Source organism: Ambystoma mexicanum, chromosome 7q, assembly GCF_040938575.1.
Source record: "Ambystoma mexicanum isolate Mex_15411 chromosome 7q, UKY_AmexF1_1, whole genome shotgun sequence".
Classification (NCBI taxonomy): domain Eukaryota; kingdom Metazoa; phylum Chordata; class Amphibia; order Caudata; family Ambystomatidae; genus Ambystoma; species Ambystoma mexicanum.
The window spans coordinates 674,724,692-674,738,825 of record NC_090941.1 but is presented as its reverse complement, the minus strand read 5'-3'; the positions used below and the strand labels follow the sequence as shown (position 1 = coordinate 674,738,825).

The following is a 14,134-nucleotide window of genomic DNA, read 5'->3' as shown; positions in this document are numbered from 1 at the left end:
CACTATGCGATTCATACAGGTTACTATAGCTGTTAAACCATGATGCAAAAATGTATGGAAAGATCCTGGCTAGGAGGCTGGTAACAATTCTCCTCCAAATTATAACAATAGGCCAATCAGGATTCATAAACGAGAGGTCCACGCAAGACAGCATCTGCAGAGCCATCAATGTGACGGAATTAAGAATAAGGGGAAAGCAGCTCTGTTCACTTCTGGGATTGGACATGTGCAAGGCGTGAGCTCGGGGTTCTTGCATGAAACACTCGAAGCAGTGGGCATGGGACCAGCATTCAGACCTGAATAGTGGCACCCTTTGACTCCCGGAATACCAGAATACAAGAACAAACAGCATACCAACCCGATCAGACCCATGCGCGGCATCAGAAAGGGCTGTCTAATGTCCTGCTTCTGTTCGCACTCTATCGAACCACTAGCAAGAACAATCCGGGACAATCACCAGATTGCCGGAATAAATTGACCAAACAAAGAACACAAGATTGCGCTGAACGCAGATGACATCTTGCTGTTCCTCAAGCACCCAAGTAGATCCCTTACAGCCCTAAAGACTGCGCTGCAGTGCTTTGAAGCAGTGGGTGGCTTCAAAATGAATTACAACAAGTTACAAGGCCTGAATGTGTCTGAGCCACAGCAAGTATTAGAGTCCCTAACACAGACAGAAGTTTCCAATAAACTGGTCAAAACCCACAATGGAGTACCTAGGTATACAAATAGTCCCTGACCATAGAAAGGAACTGAAACCTAACCCACTGCCACGTCTCTTAGACCTAAAGAAATATCTAAGTAGATGGGGCCCTTTAGAAATATCCTGGATAGGAAAAATGCACACGATAAAAATGAATGTTGTACCCAGGCTCCTATATATCTTTAGCAATCTGGCGATACATGTTGCAGCACACCACCTGCATAGACTGCAGAGACGAACCGACACCTTTATATGGGCCCGGAAACACACAGGATTTCCAGAGGGGAGATCAGTGCACACGGGAAGACTCGGAACACCCAACATAAAGAGGTACCTGTTGGAAGCACAAGTAGCGCTCATATTCAGGTGGGAAAACCCCGCGGGAAATGCCTAACTAGGCATAGATGGAACATTCGGCAACAACCAACCGCTGGGAGACCTCCCATTTATGCCCAACAGGTCTTAGTCAACTGGGGGCATTCTCCAAAAAACCACATGTAGCATACTCGATTAATAGCATATAGTACAGAGGAATTGGGGTATCAATCCGGAAATTGGTCCCTTTACACCAATATTGGGTAACACAGAGTTAACTCCAGGGTTGGCTGCAAGGGCATTACGATGTTGGCGAGAAGGCGGAGTGAGGGTCCTAGATGACTGCTATAATGAAGGTAGACCTCTACAATTTGCAGACTTCAAACAAAAGGCAGGGCTTGCAGAAGAGAAAAGGTTATGATACTACCAGCTGAGACATTGGGTTACAAATCCTAGTATATGGCAGGCAGCAGAGATACCACAGCGATCTATGTAGCTATTAGAGGAGACCACAGGAAAGGGTGGGTAACAAAATTATACAAACTAGCAGACAGAGACCTACAGGACAATCTCTGCCGTATATGAGTGTGGGAATAACAAACTGAGACCAACTCCAACGGTTATGCTATCACATATTTATTGATGGTTGCAATGCAGGGAACATCACTGGGCAGGATTTATTCACCCTTATAGCCTATCACAGGCCATGCTCTGGTATTCCTGGTTGAGTAGGTGTTACTTTCTTCTTTTCTCCCGTTCCTAATAGGCCCACCGTACTGTTACTCGTCACACCGTACAAGTGCGGTGTCCGAGTAATTGGCCCACCATACTCGTACTGTTCATCTGTGTCCTGCAAGGCAAACAGTGCCACAATGTAACACCCCTTCCTCTTTCTTTTTGATCTCCTCCCTCACTGCCCATCCAATCAGCTCCCTTTATACTCTGGGATCCCTTCTCTCTTTTAACTGAGGAAGCTCCACCCCTTGTCATGGCCGCCGTTCCTTTCTCCCTTTTCACTGCCGGCCCGACGGCATCTCCGTTGGTATGTAGCCCTTGCCCCTCCATTGGGTGGCCAACATCTTCTCCGTTCCTTAAACCACTGTGGAAACCATGCCGTTGTTGCAGCGTATTTGTTATGCCTTTCCTTGTGCCTCACTCTGAGGTGGGGATAATCATGACGGGGAGGATCCCTGTTTCCATGTTGCCTGCTGCAGTGACTCTCTCCGCGAGAGGCCTCACTGTGTTGTGCCTGTTTCTGCAGCCAGGTGTGGCAACGTGTGTGGCAGTGCCCCCACAATGAGAAAGTGGGAAAGAGACCTGCGGTTAGAAATCACTGCGCCAGGATATGGGCAAGGGCACAAAGGAGCTCGAGGTGCACAATGGTTAAGGAATGTTCCTACAAAATTTAAGGAGATGGAATTACACATCCAAAATGCTAAACAGAATCCCACCAACATACTCCCCACTGTGCTAAAGAGGCTGTCAAAATGAAAGCACAATGGGCCACACGTTGTGTACATGCCCCTTAGCAAAGTACTACTGGAAAGAGGCGCTGGCTAGAATTAGGGACATTACGACCATACTGCTCCTGCTGGATTCGTTGATTCTGGTACTGGGTAACACAGACCACAACGATTCCTACGGTATGGGTGTTAATGACGCCACACTGACTACGCAACTTGGCAATAGTGCAGGGCATGAAGAGGCCCTGTTGGCAGTATGATTGGTGAAAATATGGGAGATCTGGGCAATGGAAAACGTCTACCAAAACGAAAACTAGCCAAAACATAACGTGATCTGGGAATCATTTATCGCCTTCTTACAAATACTTACAAACCCCACCTACTTAAGCTATCCTGGTAGAGGTAGGGTTACTCCAAGACTTCAGGAGGAGGAAACCCGCAAGGGAGTGAAGAGAAACAATACAGGGCAAGACAGATGCATTGACAATGCGAACCCTATAGTAGTAGCACAAACTATATAGTATAGTGGTGGATTCCGCCATAGTGGGCGTAACTCTCTTAGTGGTTAGAAAATCATTTTTTTTGCTAATATTACTCGATCTTAGTGCTGCTTTTGATCTTTTAGATCACAAGATTCTATTATACAGATTGCGGGACACCGGCGGCTTGGCAAATGAAACTGTCAACTGGGTGAGATCTTTTTTACAGAGTAGAAGCTCCAGGGTGCACTGGGGCGAGGCTTTCTCGGAAGCAGAGACCATCCTTTGTGGTGTCCCACAGGGAGCTTGCCTGTCGCCCTTGCTCTTTAACATCTATATTGCCCCTCTATGCAGAGAATTGGAGAAGTTGGGCTATTTCTTTACCAACTATGCAGATGATTTCCAGCTGTCAATGGAACTTTCAGGTGACCATCAGGCAGACCAACTCAAACTAAATAAGTTATACAGCGTAATAAAAGATTGGATGACCACAAACTGGCTATGCTTAAATGCAGGAAAGACAGAACTAATGATCTACGGGCCCAATAAACAGAGAGAGGGACTAGCTAAGGCTTTCACTGGTTTCCAGGTAGATAATAGTTTTATTGAAGTCGTTGGCAAAGTAAAAACACTAGGTGTTTATATGGAAGCCTCCTTGGATGCAGGTGTACACGTGGATGCCATAGTAAAAAATACCCATTATCACCTACGAGTATTGAGGCAGGTGGCCCCTCTCATCTCTGAAAAAAATCGAGCCAAACTGGTCAGAGCTGTCATCTTGCCACGACTTGACTACTGCAATGCCCTGCTGGGGGGGGCTAGTAGAGAAGACGTACAGAAACTGCAGAAAATCCAGAACGCCTCTGTACGTATAATACACGGTATGAAGAGGCATGAACCCACTTCTAACGCGAGAAGGGAACTACATTGGCTCCCAGTATCAGCTAGGATCTCCTTTAAATTACTGACTCTAGGTCACAAATGCATCTATGGAACTGTTCCTAATTATTTGAAGGATAAAGTCACGATATATCAACCGGCAAGAAATCTGCGCTCTACAACGACTCTAAGTCTGCAGGTGCCAAGGACTAAGAAAGCCCGTGGAAATGGTCGTTCTTTCCCGGTGCTCGTGGCTAAGGCCTGGAATAATCTACCGTTAGGGCTTCGTATAGAGAGCAATCTTCTGGCTTTCCGGAAACTCCTAAAGACAGAACTTTTTATTTAACTTACATCATGGTTGCCATCACCGACCTTTCTGCTTGTGATGGAGCGCTTGGATGCCTTAGGGCTTGTAGCGCTGTAGAAATTCAATAACATAACATAACAATGACGCTGTCAGACCTGTGGTTGCTAAGGGACCCTGAATGTTGGAAGAAAGCAAGAGATACTGATAATCATGCATGCTTGATAATGGACTTGCTACCGGATTGTTATTAAGAGAAATGAAATGTATTAATTAGTTGTTGGAAAAGTTTGAAAATCGAATAAAGTAAGTTGTGAAAAAAGGCAAATGTAGGCAGTGCTCAAGGAAGGCAGGTATCATACATGGCGTTTAGGGTGCGTGTGGAAGGCTGTACAGCCCGCGCAAAGAGGTGGGCTGAAAATACAAGGACAGCCCGCTGGAAGAGGAAGGGGTGGAAAATGTCAGCGGCAACAGACAATGAGATAGGTGAGCTGAGGTTGGGGAGTAGAAATCAGGAAGGAGGGATCGGGTTAGGGTGTTCAGCCCGTTCGCTGGGGAAGGGGGGTGGGAACAGGTGTTCCGGGTGTGTGTCCCAGATAATGGAAGAGGGGAGCTGGAGGAGTGGCTGAGGGGTTTGGGGATGAGAGTGGGAAGTGAGAGGAAGAGGGAAGGGGAGGTAGTTGGGGGAAATGGAGCAGCAGACATCCATTTTGGAAATTCCCATTGCACAAAGAACAGAGCACAATGGGAATTTCGAAAATTATATATGTTGTAGCTGAACACATGTAATCGTCTATCTGCATGCTGAAGTCTTGCCCTCTGTACCCTTGTATCTGCTGTGTCTTCCAGCCAAGTTTCCATGTTGTCCTTAGATACTTATTACATGAGGAAGGAGTTGTGGGTATGGAATTAGCCTGGATTATTTCCTTTTTGTAAAACTTCCAACAGTAAATTATTTTAGGCACTAATGTCCTAATCCCACCCACACTTTATGTGGATTTCCCAAGGGCTCCCCACTAACTCCTCTTTGATTAATATTTAGGTACAACCCTTGACTAAACTGATTCAGAGGTTTGGACTCCATTTTACTTCTATGTGGATGATACCCATGTTGTTGCCATATGGAGGGCAACTGTGGCTTCTCAGTCGTGGCGTTTGCCAATGTCCAATAGCCATTGAAGACTGGGTGGTTAAGCAGTGGCTTATGTTAAATTCCGAGAAGACAGGAGTTCTAGTTGGAGGATCTCCTGATGATGGCTGCAGCCAGTCTTTCTGGGTCATCTATTTGATAAATATGGGCACGGTATGCTTGGTAGCCGCACCATTATCCAGGTATTGCCATCATACATCTAGTTACTCACGCCATTTCCCAGATATTGTGCTAATATGCGAGTTACACATATCATGCTGCAGGCATTGCCAGCATTTGCCAGATGTAGGTGTCATATGTCTCATAATATGCCCAGAAACACAATTTGCCATATAGCACTCCACTTACCCAAGTACAGACACAATTTGCCTGGCATTGCCATCAAATGCCCAGGTATTCATGCCATTGACATGGTATTAGCACCATTTGCCAACTTTTATAATCATATGCCAGGGTACATACACCAATTACAAGATATTTCCCCGTTATGGGCAGGTTATTACACCACTTGACAGAATGTTCCATCATATTCCCAGCATCTCACAGCATTTGCCAGGGATTATATTAATTTGCACAGGAACGCATATCATATAACAGAAATGGCTGGCATTTGCAGGATGAAGGTAGTCAAATCATTTGCAAGCTACACTGTTATATGCATAGGAACACCATTTACCATATATCACTCCATATGCCTAAGTACTCCTACAATTTGACATTACATGCCCAGGAAATCATATGATTTGACAGCTATTGTCAAAATACGCCTGGGTACACACATCATTTGCAAGGTACTTCCATCATATGGCCAACTACTCGCATCATTTGCCAGGTGTTTGCATCATATACTCAAGTACTCATGCAATATACCGTGCTTTATCATTCTAGCTCCAGGAGCTAACATCATGTGCCAGATACTGCTTTTGTTTTCAATGGTAAACACATTATATGCCAGACATTACAACTATTGTGCCCAGCTATTTCCATCATGTGCCCAAGTTCTCACACCATTTCAAAGTCATCGGTCTAATTGTCCGAGGCACGCCAACTATTTCTCAGCAGGGGTCGCGGGGCGTGACTGGGGAGGACAGGAACACTGGGCCTCGCCACACACAAATTTGGTGGTAATCCGGCAATAAATCTGAAAAATGCCCAAATCGATTACCATTACCAACACTTGGTACATGCCATTAACATGGGATTACGAATGGTGGTAAGGTGGGGTAAATCCCTATTTTTGAAGTCCATAGAATGTTCAACGTATTTATCATGAACAATACAGCACAGTAAATCTATAAGGTTTTTAGGGTAAAGTGGAGGAGTTGCCTTCAAAAAATGCTGGCGGTAAATCCTCCCCTTTACTGCTTAACCAGTAGTACGGCGGCATGGTAATGCAGCGTAAAAGTGGTAGTAATCTAACCACTGCCACATTACCACCAGTTGAACCACACAGCCGTACTTGAAATGAGGCCCACTGTGTTTCTTTTCCACTCCTGTATCTTGAGAAGAATGACGCATCTCTGCTCCACTCCTGTATCTAGCTTCTGCTCCTCCTGGCTCTCTTAAAATGCTAGCTTGGCCAGTGAACAGGGAAGGAAAGGGTGGAGCAGGTCATGCTCTCTCCTGCTTTTCCACCTTAAGTGGGGCCAGCCTATGACTGGCTCTGTCTCAGACTTACTAGCTTTTCGGAGTACCAGTGGACTAGGGCATCTCTGGTTTTCCCTAGAGGCCAGCAAGTCTCCACTTGTGACTACCTCTGCCCCTCCCCACCCGGTCCTTCAGATGCGCCAGCATGCATGGAAAACATATGTATTCGCTAGAAGTCACCATGTGTCCGCCTGGGAGGTGATGTATTCAAGTGACAACATTGGCGACTGTGATCTCAAGCAACATTGACTTTGATTGTGATTGCCACCTTGACCACATTTTGCTACTTTGGGCAGGTCACTTTATCTCCATGCACCCACGTTCCCTTGCTTCCAAAATTAGGGACGCTCGAAATTAATTAAATGCCAGTGTGTGTATATTCAAACTATATAGATGACATACTGCCTCATGAATGAAGAAGCTGCATCACTTGATCCATCGAGGAATACAACTGCTGCCTGAAAATAGCCCATACTCTTCATGATACGATATCATATGATAGGTTATTTATAACGTGCTTAATACCCAGAGGTTTCTAAGCGCAGACACGGGGATCGACCCTGTGTTGCTACATGTCGTCTTGTTTCCAAGGCAAGCACGTTGCCGCTGAGCTATCCTCCCGAGACAATGATGTAACATGTGGAGCAATCGGGTGCTGCACACTGCCAGTAATTTGCAAGAAACATACCTAAATCCCTAAGCAATACATGAGCTCAGAAATGCTCCAGATTGATGGCACTATGTAGGTGTGGCTGCAGCAACAATAGTTTTCAGGCCTGTGTGGCTACCACCACACCTGCCCCATCTGCCCGAGGTTGGACAGAGGTGCTGTGCTGTTGGGAAATGTACTGTATTATCTACCTCTCTCCAGGCCAGCAAGCCTCTACTTATTGGGAGGAGATGTGGTCCATTGACTAATTGGGAGCCGTGATCTCATGTGACCCGGGTCTGATTCTTGGCTCCCACAATCGGCTGTATTGAGAAATGCTTTCATGCACCGAGTTTTATTATCTGTCAGAACTGGAAGAAATTAGTAATTGGCTGACATCCAGAGTTAGAGCACAAGAAATAAATAAACCACAAATAATGTAATAATGGCTACGTCATGTTCGAACCAAAGCAGTGTCAGTTTCATGTGCATTTAGCAAATTTGATATAAAATTACAAATGAAAATCGTGTATTTATTAGGTAACACCCAATTTGTTCGATTCAAACTGTTTGTATGGACGTTTTGATCGAATTTGGGTATTACCGTTTGTTCGAAGCCTAATATACCGAACATGCGGAGCAGGGCTGCGGGGGTGTCCCCCGATCCCCATGTTTTGTATATTCGGCTTTGGGGGTGGAAGGGGTGTCCCCCGCTTCCTTGTCATGGGAAGCAGGAGACTAAAAAAGAAAAAAGGGGGACCCTGTGGCATAAGCTCCGGCCCGCGTTTGATGGACGGAACTGACGCCAAGGGGCTGTGGAAGAAACACCGGCAGCCGGCAAGAAGGTAAGTAGGGGAGGGTGGATTATTATAAGGCTGCTTCGGGTTGAGGGGTTTCAGTTATTTGAACGAAGGTCAAACAGAGTTGCGGTGGAATCGACTATGAACAATTCTGCGGCGAACTGTTTGACTTCGGTCAAACAACCCAAATCCATTTATTACAGGAGTCAATCCATCTCTAGATTTGAAACAAAACTGCTGCAAAGTGGAAAAAAGCAGGAAATAGGCCTTTTCTTGCTGTGCTGGTGCCTACTGCAACACCATCCGGGAGGCAAGCTAGACCATGCCAAACCTATTGCAATTCAGTAAGGAACTCGACTTTACTCTTCACTCAGTATCTAGATGCCACCTAGTCTGCCCCATCCCATCTCCAAGGCCGGAACATCCCATGCCGCATATTGTAATGCTGCCTTTACCTCATACCTTACCCTCAATTACATGTATAGTGCTCTGTTGCTTGTCAGCTAAGTTTGTGCTATGTAAAACCCCAAATACAAGCACAAATACACATTCATTTGTATGGCACCAGCTGCAGTACGCAGAATCTTTGTGGGTTCTCAAGCACAAAGGATGGGGAGAACAGAGACAAGGAAGGGGAACACAATAAGGTAATTTGCAGTTCTAGGACAATTCAGGCCCTGGGTAAAATGTACAAGGAAAGAGGGCGAGGGAAAAGGTAAAGGCAAAATGAGCCAGGGGAAAGGGAAAGAGAGCCAGAGAAAAGGAAAAGGGAAAGAGAGCCACGGAAAAATAAAGGGAAAGAGAGCCAGCGAAAAGGAAAAGGGAAAGAGAGCCAGGCACAAGGTAAAGGCAAAACAATTAAATGCCCTGATAAAAGGCAGAGGGAAGAGAGGGGATTGCAGGGGCGCATCTCAGCTACTATCCAGAGCAAAGATAAAGGGATAAAACCTGCTAGGTGCCAGAGTAGACCAGTTTGTAGAGGCAAGTCTTTATCGGTTTTCAGAATTTAAGATGGCTCTCTTCAGTTCTGAAGGGAGATGGCATCTGGGGTCATGAGGTGGTTTGTGGGGAAGAAGCAGTTATCCCCTCACACATTGGGTCCTCTGTCAATCTGGAATAAAAGCAAAGCATCTTGCTTGGCTACACCCTCGTCCATAAACCATGATATAAACAATGCATGCATTTAAGTGTATACCCACATCATATATAGAACAATAGGCCTAATTACGAGTTTGGGCCTCATCGCGGGTTGGGCGTAGTAGTAGAAATGCGATGGTAACGCTATCACCGCCACATTACCGCTCCCCGAAATCCCGAGTTTGGGCGGAAAGTTGGAGATTTATCTCCAGCTTTGTGCTGGAGGTAAATCTTGCCACTTTCTGGCCATTTTCGGTGATATTACCACGGCACTAATAGCGCCACGGTAATAGCGGCAGAATACCCCATTGACCCACTGGGAATGGGGACTTACCGCCCCCTTCCCTACAACTCAGAATCTGTCGCTTATAGTCCCGGACCGAGATGCGGTAACGCAATTTGCATTGGCCGGTATCCCAGCAGATTTACAGCCAGGATACCGCCCAACTTTTGATGAGGCCCTATGACGTTTACCATTCCCATCTCGTTAAGGCAGTAAATCTGACACATTAGAGGTGTCATGGTTAGGGGTGGTTAGTCTCAATTTATGTAGTTCATAAGACTGCTTTGCGGATTTGGAACATTTAGTGTGGGTGGTAATTCTGTTGCAGTAAATTCACTATTTTATAGAGGAAATGTAAAGGAAAAACCTCCAGAAAAGTGCTGGAGGATTATTCTATATTGTTCCTCCAAAGTCCGTATTTTGTGGTGCCGCAAAGCAGGGGTGGACTGGCCTGTAGGGAACTCTGGAAATTTCCCAGTAGGCCTCTGTACCAAGGGCCTCTTTTGTGTGGTATTTCCACTATTTCTCATAGAAAAGGGTTGGCCTTGTTGAACAAGTGTGATATGGGGCACCTTTAAGAATTATTTCCAGGGCCACTTTTGGTTCCCAGTCCACCCCTGCAGCAAAGGTGTAGGTAATTTTGGTACTGCCACTGTTTCACCGCACCGCCAAACTCGCGATGAGGCCCAACGTGTCCACATGCTGCCTGCCTTCCCGCTGTAACTGTGTTCAGACGGTAATGCTCTCACCATGTGCACCACAAGCAGAGACTGGGCCTTCAGTTTACCTGCACCCAGTCTCATTTCCGCGCAAACACGCCTCATCTACTGGTTACCTGTGTGGGAGTTATAGACTTCAATGGCTATGCAGTAGCTTTCTGTGAAAAATCGAAGGCGCTTTCGGAGTATTTTCGTTTTTCCAGCATCGTCCGCTTTTATTATACACTATATCAAACAGCAAGAATACTTTGATGCACAGGGAGCTTTTTTTGTGCAGTACTGCTGATCCATCAGCACTCAGGGCTCGGCTCCACTCTGCGGCCCTCATTTCCTCACCTGACAGAGCAGCTTTCATGTCTTAAAGGTTGGTAGAAATCCATGCAGTGCTCTAATGTAATTTTGGGGGGCGTGGCTCTGCAAAGTGCTCGGCTTTCTGCTGGTGAGCATGACGCTTTGATCTCCACTTCAGGCACAGTGTGCACTTTATGGACAGGTACTCAATATGTCTACATAGGGCACCTGTCATCACAATCAATGCACCAATACAGTATTACATAAAGTATCATTACTGAAAGCATACAGCAAAAAATGTTCATTGTACTTCTATAACAGCACCTTTCTATTTGAAAAAAGAGACCTTTGGCCTTATTCCGACTTTGCTGGTGGGTAATTAACGTGCTTGTATTACTGTATACCGGCACGTTTCCGCACTGGCAAAGTACAAGTTTGCCAGCGGAGTGGAGGAATTATCTCCAGCTAAGAGGCAGAGGTAATTCCGACACCCTGCCAGCTCAAAAAGCCGGTATTACTGCCACCAGTATTACCGGTGCCGGTAATACCGGCAAACCCCCCATGGAGTCCTTTAGGATTTACGACCCTTAGCAGCACTCCTAATCGGGCGGTAATTGCACCGGACTGAGTCCCGCTAACGGTAATACAGTTTGCTGGTAACCTGTGGGATATATGGCCAGGATAACGGGAAACTTGTACAGAATCAAAAACATTATCGGTAGACACATCATTTTCATACAAAGAAAAGCAGAAACTTCACTGATCATTTGATGATAAATGCAGGTGAGCACAGGATGAAGGCCTCTTGTCAAAATGCTTCATTACAATGTTTGGCAGCATTTGTCGTGCTAAACCCGCAATGTTTTTTCTTCCTAATTGATTTACAAATCCATAATTTGGTGCATTAGTAAAACAGGTGGTGACAGTACTTGAAGACCAATTGGCATGCCTGGATACCAATACGACATGTGAAGAATTTTTTAGTAAGGGGGAAGATCTGTTAAGGGTAATTTGTGATAAATACGCCCCACTTAGACTTAAGACAGTTAAAAAATCCAAATCTTGGTGTACCTCAGCACTGGGCCTTATGCGGAAACAAGTTCGCCAGGCGAATAAACTCTGGAGATCATCTAAAGTAGTTGAAGACGCAGTGAAGGCGAGAGCCCGAATAAAAGATTATAAAAATGCCCTTTTTGTGACCAAAAAAAACTTCCTTCAAGAAGAAATTAAGCTAGCAGGTAATCAGGCAAAAGCCCTGTTCAATGTAGTGGCAAGGTTCAGGAACCCAGAATGCATGGCAGTACCGCCTGCCGACTCTAAGGAACAGGCAAAGAAGTTCAATGATTTTTTTGAAAAAAAAATCATTGACATTCAGAAAAGCATCACTGAATTGATAACTGCGGAAGAACGGGGAGAATCTGGAGAAGTGGGAGAAGTAGTAGAAAGCCAGGAAACCGAGGAGAACTTTCGCTTCCAACCTATTGAGAAGGAAGATATAGAAGCTTTAATACTCAAGTTAAAACCCACTAAGGACTTGGCTTTTCTTATACCAGCATGCACCGCTATTTGTTTAGCAGCCAACCTCACCCCTTTTTTAACAATTTTTGTAAATAAATCCGTATCAGAGGGCTATGTTCTTTGCTCACTTAAGCGAGCGGTGGTAAAACCGCTATTAAAAAAGCCCAAGTTGGACCCCATGATACTAAAAAATTACCGTCCTGTGGCTAATCTATGCTGGCCTACTAAAATTCTTGAAAAAATTGTTTGTAACCAATTCCAGCAGTTCGTCGACAATAGAGACATCTTGGACGAACACCAATCAGGATTTCGCCCTAATCATGGGACAGAGACTGCCTTACTGGCAGTCCAGGATGACCTACTAGAAGCTGCGGACAGAGGAAGCAACACAATACTGTTGATGCTTGATCTGTCGGCAGCATTTGACACAATCAACCACAAAATTATACTCCAACGGATTGGAAGTATAGGCAGAGCAGCTAAAGTTGTGGTGGATTGGTTTGATTCCTTCCTACAAGACAGAACTCAACAGGTGGCCCTGGGAGCCTTCCTCTCAGAGTTAATACAACTGAGATGTGGGGTCCCCCAAGGCTCAGCGTTTTCACCTCTGATTTTCAACCTATATATTCGACCACTGTTTGACATCCTGAGGAAACACGGTCTACGTTTCCACTCTTATGCCGACGATACGCAGATCTATGTGGAGACAGATAATCTGCCGGAGGCATTTGAAAGGATAGACCGGTGTATGCAAGATGTCAAAAAATGGATGGCTTGCAACCAGTTACAGCTCAATGCAGCCAAAACGGAGGTAATCCTGTTCAGATCAGAGAACAAAAACAGAGAGGAAGGAACCCACATAACTCAACAGATCTTAGGTGAAAACATCCCGTTCTCTAGGAAAGTAAAACATCTTGGTTGCATATGGCAAGAAAACTTGGCCAGTGAAGCACACGTTGGGGCAAAAATAAAAGCAGTATATTACGCCCTGCGCTTGCTTAGGAACGTAATTCCTTTTTTAACACCCCAAGATCAGCCAGTGGTGGTGGGAGCCTTGGTAAATGCCCATCTTGACTATTGTAACAGTCTCATGACAGGGATTCCTATGAAACAAATGTCAAGACTACAAAAGGCCCAGAATGCGGCAGTGAGGTTAACTGCCCACCTGGGCAAAAGAGATCATGTTTCTACATCTCGGAAAGTATTCCACTGACTGGAGGACCGTATAAAAATTCAAGGTGGCGTGTCTGGTTTATAAATGTTACCACAAACTCGCACCCAGATACCTGAACACGAGAATCCACCAGTATTACCCTACCAGAGACCTCCGTTCAGGAGACAAACTCCTGCTATGTGTCCCTCGGACAAAATAGACCTCTAAAGGAGACAGGATGTTCTCTGTGTTCGGCCCCAAGCTGTGGAATCAGCTGCCTTTTGGCATTCATTCATGCACTACACTGGCAACGTTCAGAAAGGAATTAAAAACATTCCTATTCAAATGAACTTAAGTAACCATGGTGACCCTAAGCCTCCACAGCTAAACATATAACATATAGTTAACATCTGCGCCCAAATGCAATTGCTTGCTTGGTGCGCGTAAGAAATGAATCAAAATCAAAAATCAAAATCAAATTTGCTTGAACCATTGATATTAATCCATACCATTTAACCGTATTACCCCTCTGATGTGACCATTCTCTACATTGCCACACCAAATGTGTTGGTGTCACCAAGTAATTCTTACTACAAGACTATTCTGGGGTGTGTACGCAATTTCAATTACACCTTTATGCATTC

General features: G+C 45.3%; 1 protein-coding gene across 2 annotated transcripts in view; it reads right to left on the bottom strand.

Annotated features, from left to right (window-relative positions):
- The window catches only part of ATP8A2 (ATPase phospholipid transporting 8A2), a 3,773,191-nt gene that overhangs the window by 3,367,885 nt on the left and 391,172 nt on the right, over window positions 1–14,134 (bottom strand). The gene's annotated exons all lie outside the window — the stretch shown is intronic.